The sequence below is a fragment of the Dysidea avara genome, chromosome 7 (assembly GCF_963678975.1).
Source record: "Dysidea avara chromosome 7, odDysAvar1.4, whole genome shotgun sequence".
NCBI lineage: Eukaryota > Metazoa > Porifera > Demospongiae > Dictyoceratida > Dysideidae > Dysidea > Dysidea avara.
Window position 1 is genome coordinate 32,429,616 of NC_089278.1, and position 23,881 is coordinate 32,453,496.

General features: G+C 38.0%; 2 long non-coding RNA genes across 3 annotated transcripts; one reads left to right on the forward strand and one right to left on the reverse strand.

Annotated features, from left to right (window-relative positions):
• The first annotated feature begins 3,151 nt into the window (after window positions 1-3,151).
• On the forward strand, window positions 3,152-6,600 carry LOC136262597 (uncharacterized). Its single transcript, XR_010704239.1, has 3 exons — window positions 3,152-3,316; window positions 5,603-5,652; window positions 5,708-6,600. It is a non-coding gene; the product is annotated as an uncharacterized lncRNA (long non-coding RNA).
• On the reverse strand, window positions 5,608-23,623 carry LOC136262598 (uncharacterized). 2 transcript variants are annotated; one of them, XR_010704241.1, is made up of 5 exons: window positions 23,246-23,623; window positions 22,985-23,186; window positions 22,798-22,930; window positions 8,129-8,235; window positions 5,608-5,919 (listed from the first exon to the last, which is right to left on the reverse strand). It is a non-coding gene; the product is annotated as an uncharacterized lncRNA (long non-coding RNA). The 2 variants fall into 2 exon arrangements; XR_010704240.1 differs by lacking the exons at window positions 22,798-22,930; window positions 22,985-23,186; window positions 23,246-23,623 and adding an exon at window positions 8,657-9,447 and having other exon boundaries at window positions 5,610-5,919.
• Window positions 23,624-23,881: the final 258 nt, after the last annotated feature.

Consider the following 23,881-nt stretch of genomic DNA (forward strand, 5'->3'; position numbering starts at 1 on the left):
CTGACTGTTGTTTAAAAGGTATCCAGCAGATTAAAAGTCACAAAGGTTATTATTAAAATCAGTTTTAAAGCAGACACTTTAATAGAGCAATCAATAACTCTAATAGAACAATCATTACTATACTGAAATCATTCAGAAAGCCTTTCGTCACTACTGACACAGATGTATACACCTAAAGACTACTCAGATGTAACATCATGAGTGTGGGTGATTTCTATCAATTGGACAGGAAACTTTGCCCCTATATAAGTGCTATAATTGCTTTTACTTCCTTGGTGTGCCTTTCTTTGTCAGCTCTTGGATCTTGCTTCTTTTTCGTTGTAAAATAATTGTCTGAATATAATTATTGTGTTTGATACTGTACCTATACTAACACACACACACACGACAAACTGAAAACAGGAGCAATTGCCTTGTGTTAGAGCCATATGGAAAACAGTGAAGGCCTCCACAAAATGTGGATATCATACTGGACTCTTGATACTAGTCATATATATTCTTAAACAATTGAACACACATAACACACACCTCACAGATGGAATTCAGTTTCTTCTATAAATGTGACTAGATTTTGGAAAATGATCCAAATCACACATTAGAAGTTTCGAGATAAATGGTTTTAAAGAATTCAAGCCAGCATAACTCTCCAAGGATAGCATGCATTTGAATGGCCCGAAAGTACACAGACAGGGCTGCCCACGGGGGATACCCCGGCCCCAACCTGAAAGGGGCCATCAAGGGCCCCTTGAATACCTTGATATACTCTAATAGAGCAGTCACAGTATTCTTCAGAGGAGCAGTGTAGCAAGCTGGGTAAGTTAAAAAGCTTAAAGAGTATGCCGAGATTATTGAGTTCGAATAAAGATCTCTGTGTGACAATTCAAAGTGTTCAGCTTTAATGGGCTTCACATGCTCCATCATTATAGTTCTAGAATGGTTTAACATGCTGACTTGTTTAACTCTTGTTTCTTTTGTTTTTTTGTTTTTTCCAGCAATCTTTATTTTTGCAGCCAATTTTAATTCTTTTATGCTAGTTTTAATAATAGTAGCAGAAAGCAAATGACATAGATGACTCCTCTGCATGCAGCTATAACTCCTCCTCCTCCTCTCCTCTGAATACAGCTATAATGGGTAAACTGTTGATTAATTCCATCATAAAACAAAGCTGTGTCGACAACCTGGCAAGGCTAGACACAGTCATACAGATAGGGAATCAGAAGTATGAAAAGCTTGTCCTACTGTATATACATATCCAACTTTAAAGACGTACATTACTGTTATTATGGCTAACATAGTAAATGGACACTGAACAGTGCTATAGCTATTACACTCACATTATTAGTCTTAACACAGCCAGTGAACATTTATGTAAAAGTAAATGATCAAGTGTGAGAATATTCTACAAATAATAGATCACATGACCTTAACAAGTACAGTATAAAATACTCAAGTACCAGTTTTACTATCGACATGAAAATGAAAATTCTTTATTAACATCTGGCGCTACTTAAAATGCAAGCTGCAGCTATGTAGCTATTTATGGCTGCATGTAATACAGGTTATAATGTGGCTACTAAACTAAACTTTTGTTATAGCCATCCTGTCATACTTCTTGGATCATTTAGATAGTGCTTAATGAATTCAATGCTCATCAGTCATAACAGAATTCTAACATTCTTGGTGATAGATAGTACAAGAGTAGAAGTTGTTATGACTGGTGAAGTTCATGGAATTCATTGAATGCTAACTATAATGTTCCTTAAATAATATAAACTTGACAGACAGACTGGATAACTAAATTAAATGTGCTTTCAGCAATCATGGAAACATGCCACAGCACACTTGCATACACTGTAAAAACAGGGTGTTATATATGGTAGCACCAAATTGGGGTGTCAAGCACACTGTACACCACTGACACCCTTTCAGCTTTCTAACACCGTTTGGGGTGTCAGCCTCTGAGGCCCCAGAGGGTGTCACCCACAATAGAAAACTTAAAATTTGTTGAATGGTGTCATGTGGGGTGTTGTGTAACCCCCTGGTGGGGTGATACGGTGACACCCTTATAACTTCTAAAGCTTCCATTGGGTGAAACCCCCATCATCCATCATCCTCTCATGGTTTATTTAAGTAGTACATGTGATCTGTTTTAAATACATATTACTTGCAACTGAACTATTTAGTTACCAGTGGCGTAGCCAGGAAAAAATTTTTACTGAGGCAAAGTTTACACACTGACCTAATTGAGAGGGTCTGACTCAACTGATTGCAAACACTTTCAAGCATGGGTGGTACAGCATTTACAGGGTTGGATGGAAGAAACCATTTTAGAAGACTATGAGTGTTTTTCTACATGTCATAAGTATATAATGCTCAGTCCAGCTTAGTTAAAGCTATATATGCATACCATGCAGTTGCTTCAATTTTAACTACAAAAAATTGACTTACTCTGGAGATATTGAACCATCTATGGACTGCAATGGAGGTCATAGTCGTGCACACTATATTTTTATTGATCTGGTATGATATTTAAGTCACAGATTATCTCTTTCATGTAATGCTTAACTGCAAGTGCTAAGCATGTCAAGCTAGGGAGTCTGGGAGCATGCTCTTTCAAGGAAAATTTTGAAAATATATGCTTTGAAATGGCTATTTTTTTTATTGTAACTGCTAATGCATGATATCCATGATCAATTAGCTAGCTCAATGCAATGCCATGTAGTTGACTCACTGGAACTTTTGAAAGTGATTTAGACCAAGCATGCAGTGTAATGAGAACAGTGACTATAATCTATACTGAATGTTCTATTAGAGTATATCAAGACACACGGTAGTGTGTCGTGCGGCCCAAGAAGTCGGCGCGCCACACCATGAGTAGAGACGTGCCGCCCAGTTAGGGGAGTCTACATACCAAATTTGAAGAAAATCGCTCCAGCCATTTCCGAGATAGTCTCGCGTGGCCAGACCGCTATTTCAGCGCAGGGGCTTATCGATTAGAGATTATAAGCGCCCGCGCAGAAAAGGGTCTGGTCCTTTTCTGCGAGGGCGCTTATAATCTCTAATCGATAAGCCCCTGCGCTGAAATAGCGGTCTGGCCACGCGAGACTATTTCCGTAGGCGTAGGGGTTTCGTTACTTTCACATCGTTTGATGCCCTACGTAAAATTACGTAACAACACTGCGCTATAGGCGCTTTTATAAAATAATAATTATTAAGCACACTGACACGCTTTATCAAACCTCGATTCTGGGGAGAGGTGACAGCAGCCAGTGGCCTGTGATGACGTGCTACTAAGGGGTCTGCCAGGATAACTGTAGTGAGTTATGTATGCATGAGTATGTATCACATCACCACCAAGATCACCACTGTTTGCCTGGTTGTAATGTTTTATGCTACAATGCTATGAACAGAATTCTTAACATAGACATGGTGATAATTCCTATAGTCCAGATATATTTCAACTTGCCAGTAGAGGGGCAGAGGCTTAGATTGTCCCATGCAGTTGCAGTGGTGTTGATGGTTTTGCAGTGTTGGTAGTTGAACTAGACCTACAGAATCCCCCCCCCCCTTCCCCTTAGAATTGCCTGTGGGCATAACTATGTAGCTATTGGATAATACTATAGTACAATTTCTGAAACAATATTAACTGTAAATTTACAAAAGTAAAATTTGACAAATTGGTTAATTTGTCCAATAAGCACCTCAAAAATCAGTGTTTAGACCTGTTATTTTTTTTGCTTTTCGTCAAATTTTATTTCGTCAAAGCTGATTAATAATATTGTGAATTCTTCAAATTTTTCTTTCGTCAGTACTTCCTGTTGTATCTGTAAAACTTTGTTAAATATCTGCATACCTAATCATCTGTGCAGCGCTGTCTGCCTTTCATTTGTGACAGTTAGCTATAGTGTGTGGGTCATGCCATTCTACAAGTGTATGTTATATATTACTCCACCATTACTGAAGCTCAAAGCAGCCACTGAAATCCATTTATTGTCATGCACAGTGCTGTATAGGTTGAGTAGCTGTATAGGTTGAGTAGCTGTATTGCTTGATTAAACACCTTAAATTAATTTTTAATATTTCATTGAATTAGTTAATACAGGAATATTGGCATTAAATTACATTTGCAATCTTTGCTGATAGTACAGTCTCGTGCAAGGTTTTGTACCCTGCCCCATGTTGTGCATGCAGATAACCTTTGTTATTTTATACAATTAGGCACGAGCAGCTGTTACTTCATAACATAAACACAATGGACTGCTTATGTTGGGACTGGTGGGATACAGGGAATTGGGGGGATTCACCCATTCACCATAGGGACCTGCAATATATTAGTACAGACTGTCCCAATATTAAGTAAACTCAAGAGGGTTATCATTTCTGCCATTTGTTATCCAGCGTGTGCAAGTTCAACTCTTGCTCGTGATTAGATATAATTGAATCACTCCAGTCTAACAGTTAAATTTCAAGTACATTTACTGCAAAATGGTGTTACACTGCACATAATCAGTAGAGTCTGAGTTAAAAGACAAACCAAGTGAATCGCCTCAGTTGGTAGGTATCAAATCATCCTCCATAATCAATAGCAAACAAATTAAGGTACAGCAACATGTGTGTGCCTTCAAAATACCAACTATACTGTTACAGTATGTACTAAATTGAAATTGTTTACAAGAACTTTGTCCTGTACACTGTCATTGTAAGGCATACCCACAGAATGTGGACCATGTTAGCGTGTCCAAGTGTGAAGTAATTTATTTAGCTGGTCTGCACTATATTTAGCAGCGACAATTCAGCACATGCACTATTCTCTTTCCCTACATCAGGACCCTTTCCCCCTTCACTAAGGCTTGAAACATGCTATTACTATGTAAAGCTGCTCCTGTACAACTGTAACTACTGTATTTATTAGACCAAAATGTTGTTTAAAAATCCATTGCTTTCGTATCATGTACAGCACAGCGTGTTTTGCACTGCTAGGGACATTAAGTACGTATAGGCTTCAGATGAAGTGATCCAATTCATGTATGGTAACCCAGGGGTTTAAATCAAAGGTAAAGTGCAGTTGTGATTCTGTGTACAGTGAATATGTATGGGGTTTGTTGGAGAGTCAACTACGGAAAGGTTGTGAATAATACTTAATGGTGAAATCGTACTTAGAACAAGTAATGTCCCCTCTGTTGGAGAAGCGACAAGTTCCTGGTGATAACAATCTGACTGAGTGTACAAATGATAATTATGAAGTTGTAGATAATGACACTCTTGAACTGTCTAAACTTACATGAACATTATTGTTAGTGTCTCTATTGATTATACATTCCCCTCCCCCACTGGATGCATCAATAATTACAGACTGTCCAGTATAATAAATAAATAAAGAAATAATGGTTTGGTTCCAAATTCAGAAAAGAAGACCAAATGGCGTGTTTCCTGGTACATATAACAGTGAAATTGTCAGACCACGTAGGACATTTGAAATAAAAGCTTCAGGGTGTTTTAGCAGGTCAAGCATTACTACGAATAAGCCACATTCCATTCATAAATTATTAGGGCTACCATCTGAATGTAATAGAGGTAACATACTGTACATGTTCTGTTACAGAAAGAAGTTACGGTAAAATTGGATCTACTATAAAGATGTGATAACAAAGGGTTAGTTATTTGTAAATAAAAAGATGTGATATTTAAACAACAATAATATGATCAGTTACAGCATGTACATAAAACTTGGAACAAAAAGTTATTGAGCGATGTACCACAGTCTAGCATCACACTATTGCAAATGCTGCAGCTCTTCAGCAAAAAAAGTCACCCTTGATGATAGAGTTCTGTGTACAATACGAGGAGATACTGGCCAATTTCGCCTGCTGTGCGAGTAGTCATGACTGACCCACAATTAGACGATGAAATCATTGCTACCTGCATTAACAAACACAAACAAAATAATTACTATTGTATTTCATTTTACAGAGTATGTCTAAAAAAAACTTTACAAAATGACATTTGTATTAGGAGAACGGCAGAATTCTACATGGAAAGTCACTACTGTCATCAAAATGAAGAAGTGAACACATACATAGCTACAGAAAGAAACTCAGTCATTACTGATGTGCGTAACATGCGTATATGGGTAAAACCCAGTGGGTTTTTCCCTGAATCATCTTGGTGCTGGATGGTTCAAAATTTTTACGTTTTGATTTCTTGTTGCTAGCCCTCACTCTCCATTGTTGTATTTAGTCTTTCATTATTTTCTATTCACTTTTGAATGTAAGTTTTCAGGTAGTCGTGCTCCTGGACTTACGTATGGTTATTGTCTTGTATCTATGGTTACTAAGTATGTTGTTGGTTGTTTGGTAACAATGACAGATAGCCTGCTACAGTTGCTAGTGGTGCAAAACCCAGATGTTATAGATTACAATGGGCAAACAGGGTGTGGGTTATTTGGAGTATGGTGGAGGGGGTTAGACTGTGACTTCAGAATCACCTGTTTAATTGTAGTGCTAGGCTTATAAAACAAAACACTAGGGGTATCACGTATCACTTACTAAGTCAATCTCAATCTGTGATTGTGGTCAAACTCACAGTCAACAGTCAAGACTACAAAATATCACTACAGTGGGAGATGAGAAGAAGTGTTAAAACTCAGAGTTACCTATAAATAAATATTAAAATTTACGAGATAGAAAAACTTAAAATGTTTCAAAGCTCTGAAACAATTTCACTGTGATTTCAATGATGCATCTTTCACAGTTGTAGATCAGAGGGGTAAGACAAGATCACGTGCACTACAAAGCACTAACAAAAATATTTTATTAAACCATAGTCATACTACCTGTTGAAAGTAATATAGATCATACAACAACGATTGTATTGTAATCATTGATGCCTACTGTTACTGTTGACATGAAAGTCATGAGACAAAGTGGCAGTAAAGAGGGATTTCTAGGGGTCTGGGCATACTCCCCAAGAATTTTGAAACATAAGTGTGCCATGATTGAACCTGAAAATGATTTTAGAGAATGAGTGAGATCTGGAAATAATTAGCAAGCTGAAGGGACAAAATAACTATGTATATAATTATGTACATGAAAGCATTGATTTGATGAATGTGTTGATTTTCAGTTTATAGTGAACTGTAAGAAAGAAATTAAAACTAGTAAGGTAATTTTTAATCAGAGTAGTAGACCATGAAATAGAAAATTTTTGAAAATGGCTATCTCAAGATGTATCTTTAGACTTTTAGTCAAATCCCTGTGGTAAATTGTAAAAGAGTTAAGAGGTACAATACGTAAGTATACTTTCCTGTAGTAAACCTGGCTATTTTGTCTAAATTTTAGAACTAGCCCAATCACCATTTGCAACTAGCCAAAAGTCATTTACGACTAGCTTTTTGGCCACAACTAGCCCCCCTTTTAGCCCTTGCCATAACAGCAGCATCTTTCCAATCATGAATCACACCACTACAAGCAACAAACTAAATAGAGCAAAATATGTATCAAGCCCCTTCCTCTACTTTTTGTACAGGGTCTATTCAGTTCACATGAAATACTTTAAATAATTGTGCAACATTATTACGCATTCACGTGGTCTTGTCCTACTCCCCTGGTTATATAGATAGGATGTATTAAGAAATTTTAAAGCACAGGACTGGTGTGTTTGGTAAATGGACATAATAAACCTAAATAGCTTCAACACTTAAATAACAATGAAGGTGTACGGATTTATATCTAGCTGGCTCACATGGCCCAGACAGCAGCTTTCTTGGTTTACTATAGCTAGTTATACTAACTTTTTAAAATGCTAAATGGCCACATCCAATGAAAACCTAACAATTAAGCCTAAAAACAGCAGACAAAATTTCAGGAAGATGCATTCAAGTCAGGTCAAAGGCTAAGGTAAATTTTGTCTTTGACGCAGATCATCCAATAGTGAGTGCTTGTGTGACACCTCAGTGAAACAAACGTACACTAGGTCCCTATTAAAAGATGGTCACCAGTAGGTTGAAATATCCCTGAAGTAAATTATCACCATGCTTGTGCTAAGAATTCTGTTCATAGCATTTTTAAAACAGTACACTCAAGGATAATGGAAGGTAACAGAGGTGATGTGATACATAATGCATACATACCTCTGTTATCCTGGCAGACCAATTAGTCGCACATCATCTTCAGTCATCACAAGACTGGCTGCTGTCACCTATTGAGTTTGACGTGTTTCAGTGCTTTATCAATGTGCCTATAATGTAGTGTTGTTACATAATGGTATGTAGAGGTGCATCAAACAATGTGAAAGTAACAAAAACTGTTTCAGAAATTGTAATATTATGTGAGTTTCAGACCCTTGGGAAAGAGGCTACAGTATTATCCATTAGCTACAGTTATGCTATTCCTCTAGTAAAGAATACTTCAACTATGAATACTGCTGCAAAACCATCAACACCACTGCAACTGCATGGGACAATCTGAGCCTCTGGCCTTACTATAATTGACCAAGGCAGGTTGAAATATATCTGGAGTGAAGGAAATTGTTACCATGTCTGTGTTAAGAGTTCTGTTCATAGCATTAATAGCGGTATTGCAGCATAAAACATTACAACCAGGCATATTAAAGTGATCTTGGTGGTGATGTGATACATACTGCTGCATACATTACTTACCTCTGTTATTCTGACAGACCCCTTAGTCACAGATCACTAGCTGGCTGCTGTTACCTCTCCCCATTAGAATCTGGTTTGATAAAGCGTGTCCTCGCGTGTCTCAGTCAGTGCTTAATAATTATTTTATTAAAGCGCCTCTAACGCAATGTTGTTACGTAATTTTACGTGGGGCATCAAACGATGTGAAAGTAACGAAACCCATTTCCGTAGATACGAGCGAACAAAATTCCGTTTTTTAATTTCTTGGTTTTTTTCTTCTTCATTTCGCACACTTCGAAAAATTCGCCATAAAACACGAATGCGTGCTCGGATTGGGCTGCAAATTGGCACACTTAAAGGGCTCATTAAGGCGGATCTCCGTACCTACTTTGGTAGCAATCCAATGAACATTTACGGAGTTATGACCGATTATTTGCGTAAAATAAGGTCGAAGGTCTGTCACGCCTACAGGGTAAACCCCTTGGAGGAATCAGTTGAAAATTGATATGTAGATGGAGCAACCATCGTAGGAGTGCCTTTTTGTGGGTAGTGCTAAAAGCCGGAACGGAATGGAACGGGGCGCGCGCCAAGTGAATAAATCGTTTTTTGCAGATTGTACACCGTTTCTTACCATTACATAGTGACTAGAATTGTGCTGAAGTTAGTTTTCTTCTACTTGTAAGCATGCTAGAAATCGCTCGCTCGAAGTTTCTATTTAATGCCCACTGCACGAAAGCGTTTTGCAATTACCTACGCTGAAAAACTATCATTTAACCTGCTAAACTATTATTTTGTAAGCATATGATTCACAGCCACTAACATACACTGTGGTTAACTGTCGTAAATTATTGCCCATGCTGGCAGACTTCAGAAAACCATCCTCGCTGTTTCTGAAGAGTTGGACACGACTATAATATGAAAATACGACAGTAGTTTACCTTTTAGAATGTTAAGGAAGCAATTCTACATCAGAATTAAACAGAATTTGATGGATTGGTAAGAGCACAACACGCTACGTGGCGGGCATTAAATAGAAACTTCGAGAGTGCGATTTCTAGCTTGCATATAAGTGGAAGGAAATGAACTCTAGCACAATTCTAGTCACTATGTGGCAGTTGGAAACGATGCAAAATCTGTCTCAAATGATTCTTCTACTTGGCGCGCCCCCCAATTGGTTCCGTTCCGGCTTTTAGCACTACCCCCTTTTTGTGGTTTGAAAGGAATCGGGATAAAGACCATGGCGATATGACACAAAACCCAACCTGTGTCAAAATTACGCGATCGATTTTTAGGCCAATGAAACTTGATTAGCAGTTTCGCGTCATCGCCCGCATGCTTTTGATACACCCGCATGGAATTTCATTATTGGTATTTCAGATCGAAATACTCTAATAGAACGGTCACTTTTACTCTAATAGAGCAATCAGCTATACTCTAATGGAAAAATCACTTGTTATAGATTAGTAACGTACCTTAGCTATTTAATACAAGAGTAATCAGTGTAGATCTCACTGTTTTTTGGCAAAAATCTTCATGTTTGGATGTGTGTTGTGCTTTTGGAAAAATAATGAATAATAACCGCCCGCCCGCATCAAATTTTCAAAAATCTGAGCGAGAAACTGGTAATCAAGTTTCATTGGCCTTATGAATAAAAAACTATTAGTTTTCGTGTCTACCAGGCAAACCACTTAGAGCAACGAGATGAAAATCAGTATATAGCTGGAATAATCATCATAGAAAGTCCTTGCAGTGGTACAGAAGAATCGGGTTACAAATCACTGAGTTATGATTCGAAAAGCAACTACGTGCAGCAAATGCGAGATCGAAATACTCTAATAGAACAGTCACCCTAATAAAGCATTCAGCTGTATTTATAATTTACTTAGTAATATTACATTGCAAGTTATTCTGTAGGGAATTCAGCTACAAACAAGTCGCCCTGTAGTCAGATCAGCTAGAAGAAGGTACCTAATAGAGAGTTCAGCTACAAAGAAGCCATCATGTAGAGAGTTCAGCTCAAATAAACCACCCTGCGTAGAGAATTCAGCTACAAACAAATTGCCCTGTAGAGAGATCAGGTAGAAGAAGTTACCTTGTAGAGAGTTCAGTTACAAAGAAACAATCATGCAAGAGTTTAGCTGCAAACAAATCACCCAGTAGAAAGTTCCGCTATGAACAGATCACACTGTAGAGAGTTCAGTTAGAAACAAGTCATCCTGTAGATAGATCAGCTAGAAGAAGTCACCTTGTAGAGAGTTCAGCTACAAAGAAACCACCATGTAAGAGAGTTCAGCTGCAAACAAATCACCTGTAGAGAGTTCAGCTAGGAACAAGTCACCCTGTACAGAGATCAGCTAGAAACAAGTCATCCTGTAGAGAGTTCAGCTAGAAGAAGTTATATTGTAGAGAGTTCAGCTACAAAGAAACTACCATGTAGAGAGTTCAGTTGCGCCCTGTAGAGAATTCAGCTACAAACAAATTACCCTGTAGAAAGATCAGCTAGAAGAAGTTACCTTGTAGAGAGTTCAGCTACAAACAAATCACCCTGTAGAGAGTTCAGCTATGATCAGCTAGAAGAAATTACCTTGTAGAGAGTTCAGCTACAAACAAGTCATCCGGTAGAGAGATCAGCTAGAAGGATCACCTTGCAGAGAGGTCAGCTACAAAGAAATCACCCTGCTTCATATTTTCTTCTTCCTGTAGTAAAGAAAAAATGATAGGTTAAAAAGCCCTAAAGCTGGCCTATGTTTTGGGGTATAAAAATACAAAAAGAAGTGAAATCTAATCCAAAACAGCCAAGCTGTAAAAAAAGATTGCGGCCCTGAGAAAGGCTATGGTGAAAAAAGATGTGAAATCCAAGGTTGCGGCCAAGAAATGGCTGTGATGGTAGGTTAATGGTAAAAATTTTAATAACAACAATTCAGGTGAATTTTGTGCCAAGACCAAGCGGCACCAAATTCACCTGAATTGTTGTTATTAAAATTTTTACCATTAACCTACTATCACAGCCATTTCTTGGCCGCCACCTTGGATTTCACATCTTTTTTTACCATAGCCTTTTTGAGGGCCGCACTCTTTTTTTTACAGCTTGGCTGTTTTGGATTAGATTATGATGACCGGAGTATCTCGATCTATATCTTACAAATTCAAGTAGCTAAAAAGTGGTCCAACCAATGCCAGACAGTGTCACTGTGGGCTCCAGCCCTGCTTAGTACTACAGCCATAGATTCTATGTGGTACAGTATTAAACGCTGTCTAGTAATTTGTATAGTTTCACCAGACCTATATATGTTATCCTTTTAAAAATTGAAGACATTACTTTTGACATTCACACCCACAAAATAATGTAAAATTCAGGTTGCTAGGGGCAACAGTTTAAAATCTCTTATTATGAAATTCATCTATTACATACCTTCGAGTCTCATGTGACCTAGTGTGTGACTGTTCACTAATATGGACATTAACGTCTTGGTGAAGGGCGATACCTTCTTGTATACAGTGCTCTTTGACGGTTTTGCAAGAAAATGTATTATGTTGGATAAACCTTTGCCTGCAGTTGCCAAGATCGAGTTTAGTTACGAAAATGCTTTTATAATCGAGGTATTTGTAATTTCATGTGTGTTTATATAATAGCAATAAACTGATATGTACATTGTTTGTACTTTATAGAAAGAAGAATTTGAAAGATCTGTCAACACAGAGAACTGTCAACTTTATGATGGAAATAGAGTGTTTGTGATGTGGAACTGGACTTGGCTGGATGAAGATTTATGTGATGACAAGGAAAGTTTAAATTTTTCTGATGAAGATGTTGCTGAGGAATCCAACGAAGAAGACGATGATGATACCAGCAACACTGATGCCATCCCTGCCATTACGCATTCAATAATATTTAAGTGCATGGGCAGTACAAAGAAACGTAAGTATGGAGACTCTCTGTCAGGAGCATGTAACTAATGATTTATGACTCTCTGTCATAAATCATTAGTTACATGCTCTGTCATTTTGAAGTGAGTCAAAATAGGGATTTGTGGTTTACATTTACCATCCCAGCGATCCCTTCTTGTTTCGTGGCTTTTTTCAGCGATCCCTATTCCCATTTTAAAATTTCCAATTTTTTGTTCATCTACTTTGTGTACTTTTTATTAATCCAGTAATAGATTATGAAGAAGACTGTGGTGAATACTGTAATTTTGCATTCTGCATAGTAACACCATCAACATTTCAGTACGCACATGAAACTGATCAAATTGCAATGTGCATACAGACTGAGAGTCTCCTAATATGAGCTACAATTTACATTACTGGTGCCTTTAATAGCTGTCAAATTCAGTGCAAGGATTGTTGTTATACACTTGACTGCATTATACATCAGGGTGAACTCCCTTCAGACTGGAAGAGGGCATATGTAACACCAGTATACAAGAAAGGCCAGTGTACTAATCCATCGAACTATAGACCTATATCATTGGCTAGTATTTGCTGCAAGTTGTTGGAACATATCATCACCTCAGCAATATCTTCTCACGCTATTGACAACAATATCTTCTCACGCTATTGACAACATTATCATGTGTACACATTAACATGGATTTCTTTGATTGATAATGAAGACTGTGGTGAATAGTGTAATTTTGCATTCTGCATAGTAATGCCGTCAATGTTTCAGTACAAACATGAAACTGATGTGCATATAGACTGAGAGTCTCCCAATATGAGCTACAATTACATTACTGGTGCCTTTAATAGCTGTCAAATTCAGTGCAAGAATTATTGTTACACTTGACTGCATTATTAGAGTATTTACATGACTGCTCTATTAGAGTATTTAATCTGGATAACCCGCGCATGTACAATAATCACGGAGCTAAAAAACCACCGTGCAATAAAGTCATCAGCCCAGATTAAGCTTCCTGGCCTATACTGAGTTTAACAAAGACAGATTCTATTAGCCACAAGCAGCGCACACCAAAAAAATTAACTTTGAGTGCGATCTTGTATGGCTTCTCGACTGTAATATCAAAACATATGACATATATGGGATTTGTCATGTCAAGCATTTTCAGATGGTCAACATTAAAAGTTTTCAAAACATTGGGTTAAACTGTTAAAATTATTTTATGCACTGAATAAATCTAATATCTTTTTTGAAACCTCAACTTGGTAAAACAGGCTGATCATAAAATCTCATCATTCGTTGTCCAATACAAAATACATGTATTTTACACTACACACAAAACAGTAATTTACAACCTTTAACACACGAAATCTCTACAGGACACCATGCATACAATAAAAGAAAGCCCTTGAATTTCTCTATCCAATTCCGACTGTACAAATCATAGTGGAAAAATGTCGCCATAGTGACAGTTATTTACTGCTGATGATGACATAATACACACTCCATACATTAACCTATTGGAAAATTTAATTATCTCGGCAGGAAAATCCCAATTTACAAGTTGATATCCTCAACCAAATTGGTATCATTCTACGCAGCGAAGGATGCTTAATAGACCTTATTCACTGAATTAATTTCATAGCGCTTACAACCCGTTGTGAAGGAGTTGTCCGCCAATATTTGCCATTTGCAGTACCAAAACCATAGTAACATCACAATTCTCCGCCAAATTTGCCATTTGCAGTGCCATAACTATGGTAACATGATAGCAACTGTTGTGCTCGCCCAGTTTTAAAAAACTCAAAATGGCGTTCGAAAGACCATCACCATGGCAAATAGGGAGCCTTGTATGGCTTCGCGTGACATCAGAGGGCTCTTACTGTTCTAAATGAATAAGGTCTACAAGACTCTGACGTTACAAATTGTTAAACAGGTTAGTTTACAGAAATATGTTTTAAAATACGTGTTTTTACGGGCATTCTGAACACGTAAATTTCACAGTACAAGGTTCCTTTTTAGCTTCCCCTTCGTTACTACACAAAGAACTTACATATGAATTGAATCGCCTTTCATCAAGGAATAACTATAATTGCTTGGTACAGGAGTCTTGGAGCATCGAGAACAAGGGCACAAGTAATGAAATCTATAGGGAGTAGCTATTGTCACAATTGGCTAGATGGTTCCATTCTGATAAACCAAACTTCGTATCTAAGTACGCGGAAGTCAGTTATGGTGCCTTCAGTTTAGAAGACGGTGTTACTTTATACGAAACAGGCATAACCCATTCGGAAATCCGGAATATCTTACACAAGTTTTGATATGTGGCATTTTGGCAAGAAGAAACAGCCCGGTTTGGGCTGTTTCCATCTGAAAACGAAATTAAAAAATAGGTCATGGACACGCACAATGATCCATTCAGCAAGCCTTGCTACTTTTTATCCCAGGATTCTCCTTGTAAACTTCGATCGCTATCCCTGTGAAAGAATAATATTATGAATAAGTAAGAACAATAATTAATTCTCATATCGATCACTGGCCTGATCTCATCAGAATTAAGAGCTACCCTTCAGAGTATAGTTGAAGATGCTATTATGAAGATGATTTCTAAATTACAGAAAGTGGCGCTTTTGGGCTCGTGCAGGATCATGAGAAGTGTTCTACTAAGAGACTAACCTACAATTAACATCTACAATTAACATTGATACTTTCTTAGTTAATTAATGTAACTGCATGTATCTCTAATGCTTTTTTCAGCTCTGTATATGTATGGTTTGGTTAACTCAATAAAATATCAAGACACACGGTAGTGTGTCGTGCGGCCCAAGAAGCCGGCGCGCAACCCCGTGAGTATATTGACAGGAAGAAAGAAAACGCAATTTTCGCACCTCTGTAGCTCTGTGCTGCCTTGATGAAACAAGACAAATTTTGCTGTGTACATTCCCTCCAACTTCAGTACTCCACATTCCAAATTTGAGCGAAATTGCTTCAGGCATTCCTGAGATATGCGACTTCAAAAATTGGCTTAGTTTCTTCGTTTTTTTTCTTCTTATTTTTCTTCCTCTTTTCGCACACTTACAAAAACTGCTATAAAACGCGAACGCATTATCCGATTGCCTTGAAATTTGGCACACAGAAGGGGGGTATAAAGGCGCATCTCTGTACCAACTTTGGCTGGAATACCATAAACAGGCAAAGAGTTATGAGCGATTATGCACTAAAAATAACACCAATATGTTGTCACGCCTACAGGGTAAACCGCGTATGGGAAGAAGCTGAAAATCGGTGGATGAATAGGTTAACTATTGAACCTCAAACCTTTTGTGGTTTGAAAGAAATCGAGCTAAAAACCAGGAAGATACAGCGAAAAAATCAACAGTGTGTAACAATTACGCAATCGAGATTAGCTAATTATTATTATTATTATTATTATGCTTGCCACGCCCACCAGATAAACCACTTGGGGTAATGCTTTGAAAATCGCTGTACAGATGGAGTTATCATCTTAGAAAAGCTCTTCAATGGTGTAGAAAAATCAGACTTAAAGCCACAGAGTTATAACACGAAATCCAACTTGATGTAGCAAGTGCGAGATCGAGATACTCTAATAGAGCAGTCATCCTAATAGAGCAGTCACCCTGAACAGAATTCAAGAGATCAGTTAGAAATAAGTAACCTGTATAGAGATCAGCTACAAACAAGTCACCCTGTAGAGAGTTCAGCTATAAACAATTCACCCTGTTCAGACATCAGTTAGAAGAAGTTTTCTTGTAGAGAGTTCAGTTACAAACAAATCACCCTGTTGAAAGATCAGCTAGAAGATGTCACCTTATAGATAGTTCAGTTACAAAGAAACCACAATGTAGAGAATTCAGCTACAAACTAGTGACCCTGTAAATACATCAGCTAGAAGAAGTTACCTTGTAGAGAGTTCAGCTACAAAGAAACTATTCTGTAAAGAGCTCAGCTGCAAACAAATCACCTATACAGAATTCAGCGACAAACAAATCACCCTGTAGAGAGATCAGCTAGAAGAAGTTACCTTGTAGATAGTTCAGCTACAAACAATTCACCCTGTACAGAGCTCAGTTAAAAGAGGTTTCCTTGTAGAGAGTTCAGCTACAGACAAATCACCCTATAGAGAGATCAGTTAGAAGAAGTTACCTTGTAGATTGTTCAACTACAAACAATTCACCCTGTAAAGAGATCAGCTAGAAGAAGTTACCTTGTAGAGAGTTCAGCTACAAAGAAACCATCATGTAGAGAATTCAGCCACAAACAAATCATGTATAGAGAGTTCAGCTACAAACAAATCTCCCTGTAGAGAGATCAGCTAGAAGAAGTTTCCTTGTAGAGAGTTCTGCTACAAACAAATCACCCTGTAGAAAGATCAGCTATAGAAGAAATCACCTTGTAGAGAGTTCAGCTTCAAAGAAACAATCATGTGAGAGTTCAGGTACAAACAAATTGTCCTGTAGAGAGATCAGCTAGAAGAAGTTACCTTGTAGAGAGTTCAGCTACAAAGAAACCATCATGTAGATAGTTCAGGTACAAACAAATCACCCTGTAGAAAGATCAGCTATAGAAGAAATCACCTTGTAGAGAGTTCAGCTACAAAGAAACTATCATGTAGAGAGTTCAACTACAAACAAATCACCCTGTAGAAAGATCAGCTATAGAAGAAATCACCTTGTAGAGAGTTCAGCTACAAAGAAACCATCATGTAGAGAGTTCAGCTACAAACAAATCAACCTGTAGAGAGATCAGCTAGAAGAAACTACCACGTAGAGAGTTCAGCTGCAAACAAATCATCCTGTAGAGAGTTCAGCTAGAAGAAGTCACCTTTTAGAGAGTTCAGCTACAAAGCAACCACCATGTAAAGAGTTCAGCTGCAAAAAACTCAATCACCTTGTAGAAAGATCAGCTAGAAGAAGTTACCTTGTAGAGAGTTCAGCTACAAAGAAACCACCATGTAGAGAGTTCAGCTGCAAACAAATCACCTATAGAGAGTTCAGCTAGAAACAAGTCACCCTGTAGAGAGTTCAGCTAGAAGAAGTCACATTGTAGAGAATTCAGCTACAATGAAACTCCCATGTAGAGAGTTCAGCTGCAAACAAATCACCCTGTAGAGAACTCAGCTACAAACAAATATGCAGTGTAAAAAGATCAGCTAGAAGAAGTTACCTTGTGGAGAGTTCAGCTACAACGAAACCACCATGTAGAGAGTTCAGCTAGAAACAAATCACCTGTAGAGAGTTCAGCTAGAAACAAGTCACCCTGTAGAGAGATCAGCTAGAAACAAGTCACCTTGTAGAGAGTTCAGCTAGAAGAAGTCACGTTGTAGAGAGTTCAGCTACAAAGAAACCACCATTTAGAGAGTTCAGCTGCAAACAAATCACCCAGTAGAAAGTTCAGCTATGAACAGATCACCCTGTTGAGAGTTCAGTTAGAAACAAGGAATCCTGTAGAGAGATCACCTAGAAGTATCGCCTTGTAGAGAGTTCAGCTACAAACAAATCACCTGTAGAGAGTTCAGCTACAAACAAATCACCCTGTAGAGAGATCAGCTAGAAGAAGTCACCTTGTAGAGAGTTCAGCTATAAAGAAACCACCATATAGAGAATTCAGCTGCAAACAAACACCCTGTAGAGAACTCAGCTACAAACAAATCGCCCTGTAGAAAGATCAGCTAGAAGAAGTTACCTTGTAGGGATTTCAGCTACAAACAAATCGGTGGGGACTATTCTACGGAACGGAACGGAACGGAACGGAATGATGGACTAAACTGCGGAACGGAATGCTTTCTCAGATTGAAGCTTGCAGCTTACCATTGCTGTACAAGTTATCAGTGGCACTTCCAGCAGGTAATCAAACGTACCCCAAGAAAGATAAAACGAATTTAAGGATCGATTGTGGGTTCTTGTTGGTTGTCATTAGTAACGAAGTACTAATTGTGGGAATAGCTGACTCAGTGATTTCATCTTCGGATATATCAAGTAGGGAACTTAATGCATGACTTGTTTTTACTAGTATGTGAGTTATTTTTACTTACTTGACTTTAGAATGTACAGTCTGAGGCCCAGCCTTTCTAATCGGCATAAATCAGTATGTGTATAGCTACACTACAAAGGAAACAAGTATGGTGACAAGCTGAATCAACTCAGTCTAAGTAGAATCTAAAGGAATTTTGTGCAGTGTGTGAGGAGCAAACATTCAGATACCTCAAGGAGGCTATATTGTGTGAACATCAATGATTCATTAACAGAGTAGTGGACTATTGTCAGATATCTCAGCCTGAGTACTGAGTTGAATTCTGGATGGGGTCTATTTTACAGAATGGAATGCTTTCTGAATCAACTTGCAACTTGGCTAGCTGCTATCATTGCTGAAATTGCATTTTATCAGTGGAACCTCCAGGAAAATGGAATAGGATAATTATAAAACATTAATTAAGTGATTGTTTAGGTAATCATGACTTTATTCAGTCTAATAAACAGAATATATGGTTGATTGAGTGAGGTATCACTTTCAGAATGTTCAGACGACCAGTGATGAGATGCATGGATTCATCGAATTATTGTTGTGGTTGGAGACATTAAATATCCAAAAGCAAACTGACTGTATAATATTAATTCACTTTCTTTATATTTTCTCAATTTTGAGCCTGTATACAAATAATTGAATTTTCCTTGTCAATAGAAATCCTAGAATAAGATGGGAGAGAAACTTATCTTTATTTACCTATACTGTACAACCAAGAGTTTGTAATACTGATTTGTATGGGGGAGAGTGTCTAACTCTCAGTATGGCCTGTACAAACACCCTGTGTAAAGTTCACCTTTCATCAAATCAACACCTTTACTGGGGGATGGAAAACTGTTGATTAGAGTTGCTGAAGAAGGTAAAGCTTTTGCTCTGAAATAAGGCCGAGGTGTTACTTTAAGCAGGGTGTTTGGTGAATGCATTCAAGTTAGACACTCTCCACCTTATTATGAACTCTTGGTACAACTTCAAAGGAAATGAAGAAAACATACAGATGAATCAATAAAATCACTACAGTAAGGTGAATTACAGACTAGTGAGATCTTGGTTAATTAATGACAGTGGTTGGAGATTAAGTGTGGTAGCTTCTTGCTCTTGAATATGTTGCAAAGTGGAAGTAAAAATCAAAATGGGATATCAATTTCATTATGAAAAATTTGTATACATAAATAATCTAGCATTACTATTTCATTTGTCCTCCACTTAAACATGCTACAACAGTACTAGTGTCAGTACATTGGCAGTGAGTCTACCTTGAAATCTCAACTCTAGAGTAGATCCAACACAGGACAGCCCGCACTGTAACAAATACATGTGATCCCATTGTAATTTCATGGACCAGCTGGACTGGGAATCACTTGAAAATAGACGGAACAAATTTAACCTGTTTTGTTTGAAGTGAAGCATGTGAAATATTACACTTAAGAAATCCTAGGATTCTTAGGTGGTATGTAATTAATGTAAGTGTTCCATTTCAGGTCTGACTAGATACATTGAAATTACACACACATCCTGGTCCAAATCACATTTGCCTGGTGGCTACGGGCATGGTTTCACATGCGGCTTATAATAGAGATTTGGCTGATCTTGGAGTTTTGACATTTAGCCTGATTCAAGGCTAGCAGTCTGACACATCCTTGAATTGTGCAGCAGATAAAATCAGCTCACTATTGAATACAGCATTAGTCCACTGCACCAGCTGTTAATATATAAATAACTCCATGCATACACTTCAGTGATGTTTGCAGAATATACCCTCCTTGCGGTCTGCCAAAATATTTGCTCCTCACACACTGCACAAAATTCTTCAAGTTTTAATTCAGCTGGCTCTTCCTGTTACCAGTATCTTCCTGCTTGCTTTATTTATACACTGACTTATGACTTGAAAGACCGGCCCAGACTGTATTCTAAAGTCTAAATAAGAAAAACAGCTCACATAAAGTTCCCTTCCGTGTGGATGAACATCACTGATACAGTTCATCCCACAATAATACTTCGTTACTAATGACAACCAACAAAAACCCACAATCGATCCGTTAATTCTTTTTATCTTATGTTTAACCACCCACTGGAGATTCCACTGCTAACTTATAAGGGAAGTTTCAGCAGTGGTAAGTTGCAAGCTTCAGTTTGAGAAAGCGTTCCGTTCCGTGGTTTAGTCCATCGTTCCGTTCCGTTCCGTAGAATAGTCCCCACCAAACAAATCACCGTGTAGAGAGTTCAGCTACAAAGAAACCATTCTGTAAAGAGCTCAGCTGCAAACAAATCACTGGTACAGAATTCAGCTACAAACAAATCACCCTGTAGAGAGATCAGCTAGAAGAGATTACCTTGTAGATAGTTCAGCTACAAACAAATCACCCTGTAGAAAGATCAGTTAGAAGAAGTTACCTTGGAGAAAGTTCAGCTACAAAGAAACCATTTTGTAAAGAGCTCAGCTGCAAACAAATCACCTGTACAGAATTCAACTACGAACAAATCACCCTGTAGAGAGATCAGCTATAAGAAGTTACCTTGTAGATAGTTCAGCTACAAACAAATCTCCCTGTAGAGAGATCAGCTAGAAGAATTTACGTTGTAGAGAGTTCAGCTACAAAGAAACGACCATGTAGAGAGTTCAGCTGCAAAGAAATCACCCTGTAGAAAATTCTGCCAGAAACAAATTGCCCTGTAGAAAGATCAGTTAGAAGAAGTTACCTTTTAGAGAGTTCAGCTACAAAGAAACCATTCTGTAAAGAGCTCAGCTGCAAACAAATCACCTATACAGAATTCAGCTACAAACACATCACCCTGTAGAGAGATCAGCTAGAAGAAGTTACCTTGTAGATCGTTCAGCTACAAACAATTCACCCTGTAGAGAGAGCAATTAGAAGTCACCTTGTAGAGTGTTCAGTTACAAAGAAACCACCATGGAGATTTCTGTAATCAATATAATATTATGTGACCGGATTTGCGAAAAGGGGTCTTTCGCACACATCCAATTCCGTAACCGTTGGAGACCATAACTCAGTGTTAAGTAACATATTAACCTGAACATTTCACCACGTATTCAGCTATAGTGGTGCTCACCACTGTCCAAAATTCAAGGCAATAGCTCTTTCCAATCTGAAGTTATCAATTGTCAAAGTTGGCAAATTGGATGTGTGTGGAAGACCCCTTTTCGCAAATCCGGTTACATATGTATTATACAGTATATATAATTTGTACATTTACTGATAAAATATTTAAAGTACATCTACTTCATCTTTTCTTCTTCCTGTAGTAAAGAAAAAAACATAGGTTAAAAAAGTCCCAAAGCTGGCCATAGGCCAGCTTTGGGGTATACAAATACAAAAAGAAATGAAATCTAATCCAAAACAGCCAAGCTGTAAAAAAAGTGTGCGGCCCTCAGAAAGCCTATGGTGAAAAAAGATGTGAAATCCAAGGTGGCGGCCAAGAAATGGCTGTGATGGTAGGTTAATGGTAAAAATTTTAATAATGACAATTTAGGTAAATTTTGTGAAGCGGCACAAAAATTCACCTGAATTGTCGTTATTAAAATTTTTACCATTAACCTACCATCACAGCCATTTCTTGGCCGCCACCTTGGATTTCACATCTTTTTTCACCATAGGCTTTCTGAGGGCCGCACACTTTTTTTACAGCTTGGCTGTTTTGGATTAGATAATAATATGAACAAACAGGAAAATTTCAGTTTTGTCTGAAATACACTTGCTGTTTCCTTTTCACTTGATACTTACTAGTGGACCTATACTCCTTGCAAAGAACCACCAGAGGGTTGTTTTGAGTTTAAGGATGCTTTTCAAGGTGGTTTTTAGGTGAGCATTCTATTAGGATTTTTGCAAAAAACATGGGCAATCCCTATTATGAACCCACTATCATGGTTCCTGACAACTGCTTGACCCAATGTTTGAAAATAATATAGGCGAAATTTAAATTTGGCGGTTTAGTGACAAATCGCCAATTCGCCAAATTTAGTTTACTGCCAAATTTAATTGATATACGGTAGTTTATTTGTCAGTAAATCATTTTTTGGCTGTAGAATCACAATAAGAATGTTCAAAATCAACTAAATTGTGTATTCCTGGTGGTGGGGGGAGTTTTAATGGCACATTATGAAACTGGGTGTGTACTGATGTGGCACCACAAACAGCCATGGTGATCCTGTCATTAGTACCCAGTAACTCATATCTTGAGATACGTTTCTGCCCAGTATTTTTACTTGTTTTTGTATCAAATCCAGGCATGACTCCCTCATAAAACCGAGTATGAGTTGACGTATGATAATAAAAGGGTAGGTCAGGATCCATTCTTTTGAGGAACTCGTGTGTGACCTTCCTCCAACCATAGAAAACCTGGATATAAAATATGCGAATTATAGTGTATAACTTCCACTAAATGGTACATACCTCCTGTAAAGTAAAATCTTTACCAACAGTGTCTCTGAGTACACTACAGAAACATTCCACGTCATCCGTGGTACTGGCTCGAGGATGCTCAGGTAGTATACCAGTCTCAACATTGTAGTGATACCTCCATTCTCTAGTCTCAATGTTCGCTACAAGTGCCACCAGCATCTCCCGGCTAAAACCCCTGACTCAATCAATGCTTCTGTGTGTACACATGAAATATATATTTCAGTCAAGTCACACAGTTGTAAACTGGTTTACTTCTAGGAGACTAAAATCATCTAGACCTTCATCTGCATGCTAAGGAATCAGCTCATCCAAAATGTATTCGAGGAAATTACCACTGAACTGGCTATGCAGTGTACTGGGCAGACCTCTCTCATCACATGCACGCCTCCAGTTGTGAATAACTGACAGGTGCCTAGCCTCAAAGTCATATCCCTTCTTGTCCATCCATGCTACCAAAATTTTACTGAATATCCGCTCCACATCCTCCACTGATTGTTTTCAGATACCTGCAATTAGATCATTAGCATTTCTATAATACACACCAGAAAGAGCAGAGTATGTTAATCTTGCAGTGGAGTCATGCAATGCTTCCTCATACTTCTCTAGCCTGATCTCCCTCAGGCCATGCACCTTTTCTCAAACTCTGACCAATACGCTGGTAATTTAAGAAAATAAAATAAAACATTGCATGTGTACTTCAACAGTATACCTTCAAGATATGACCTTTATCTTCACGCTTGCAAAATGGCTTTCCATGAACTTCTGGAACATATAGGTGTTTTTTGAAAGGTACTCCCTTTGCATGCCAAGCACTCACTTGGTACTTGTATTCAAGCTGGGCCATGATAGAACAAAGTTTTTCTAATTTGCTTTCATCTTTTCCTCAAA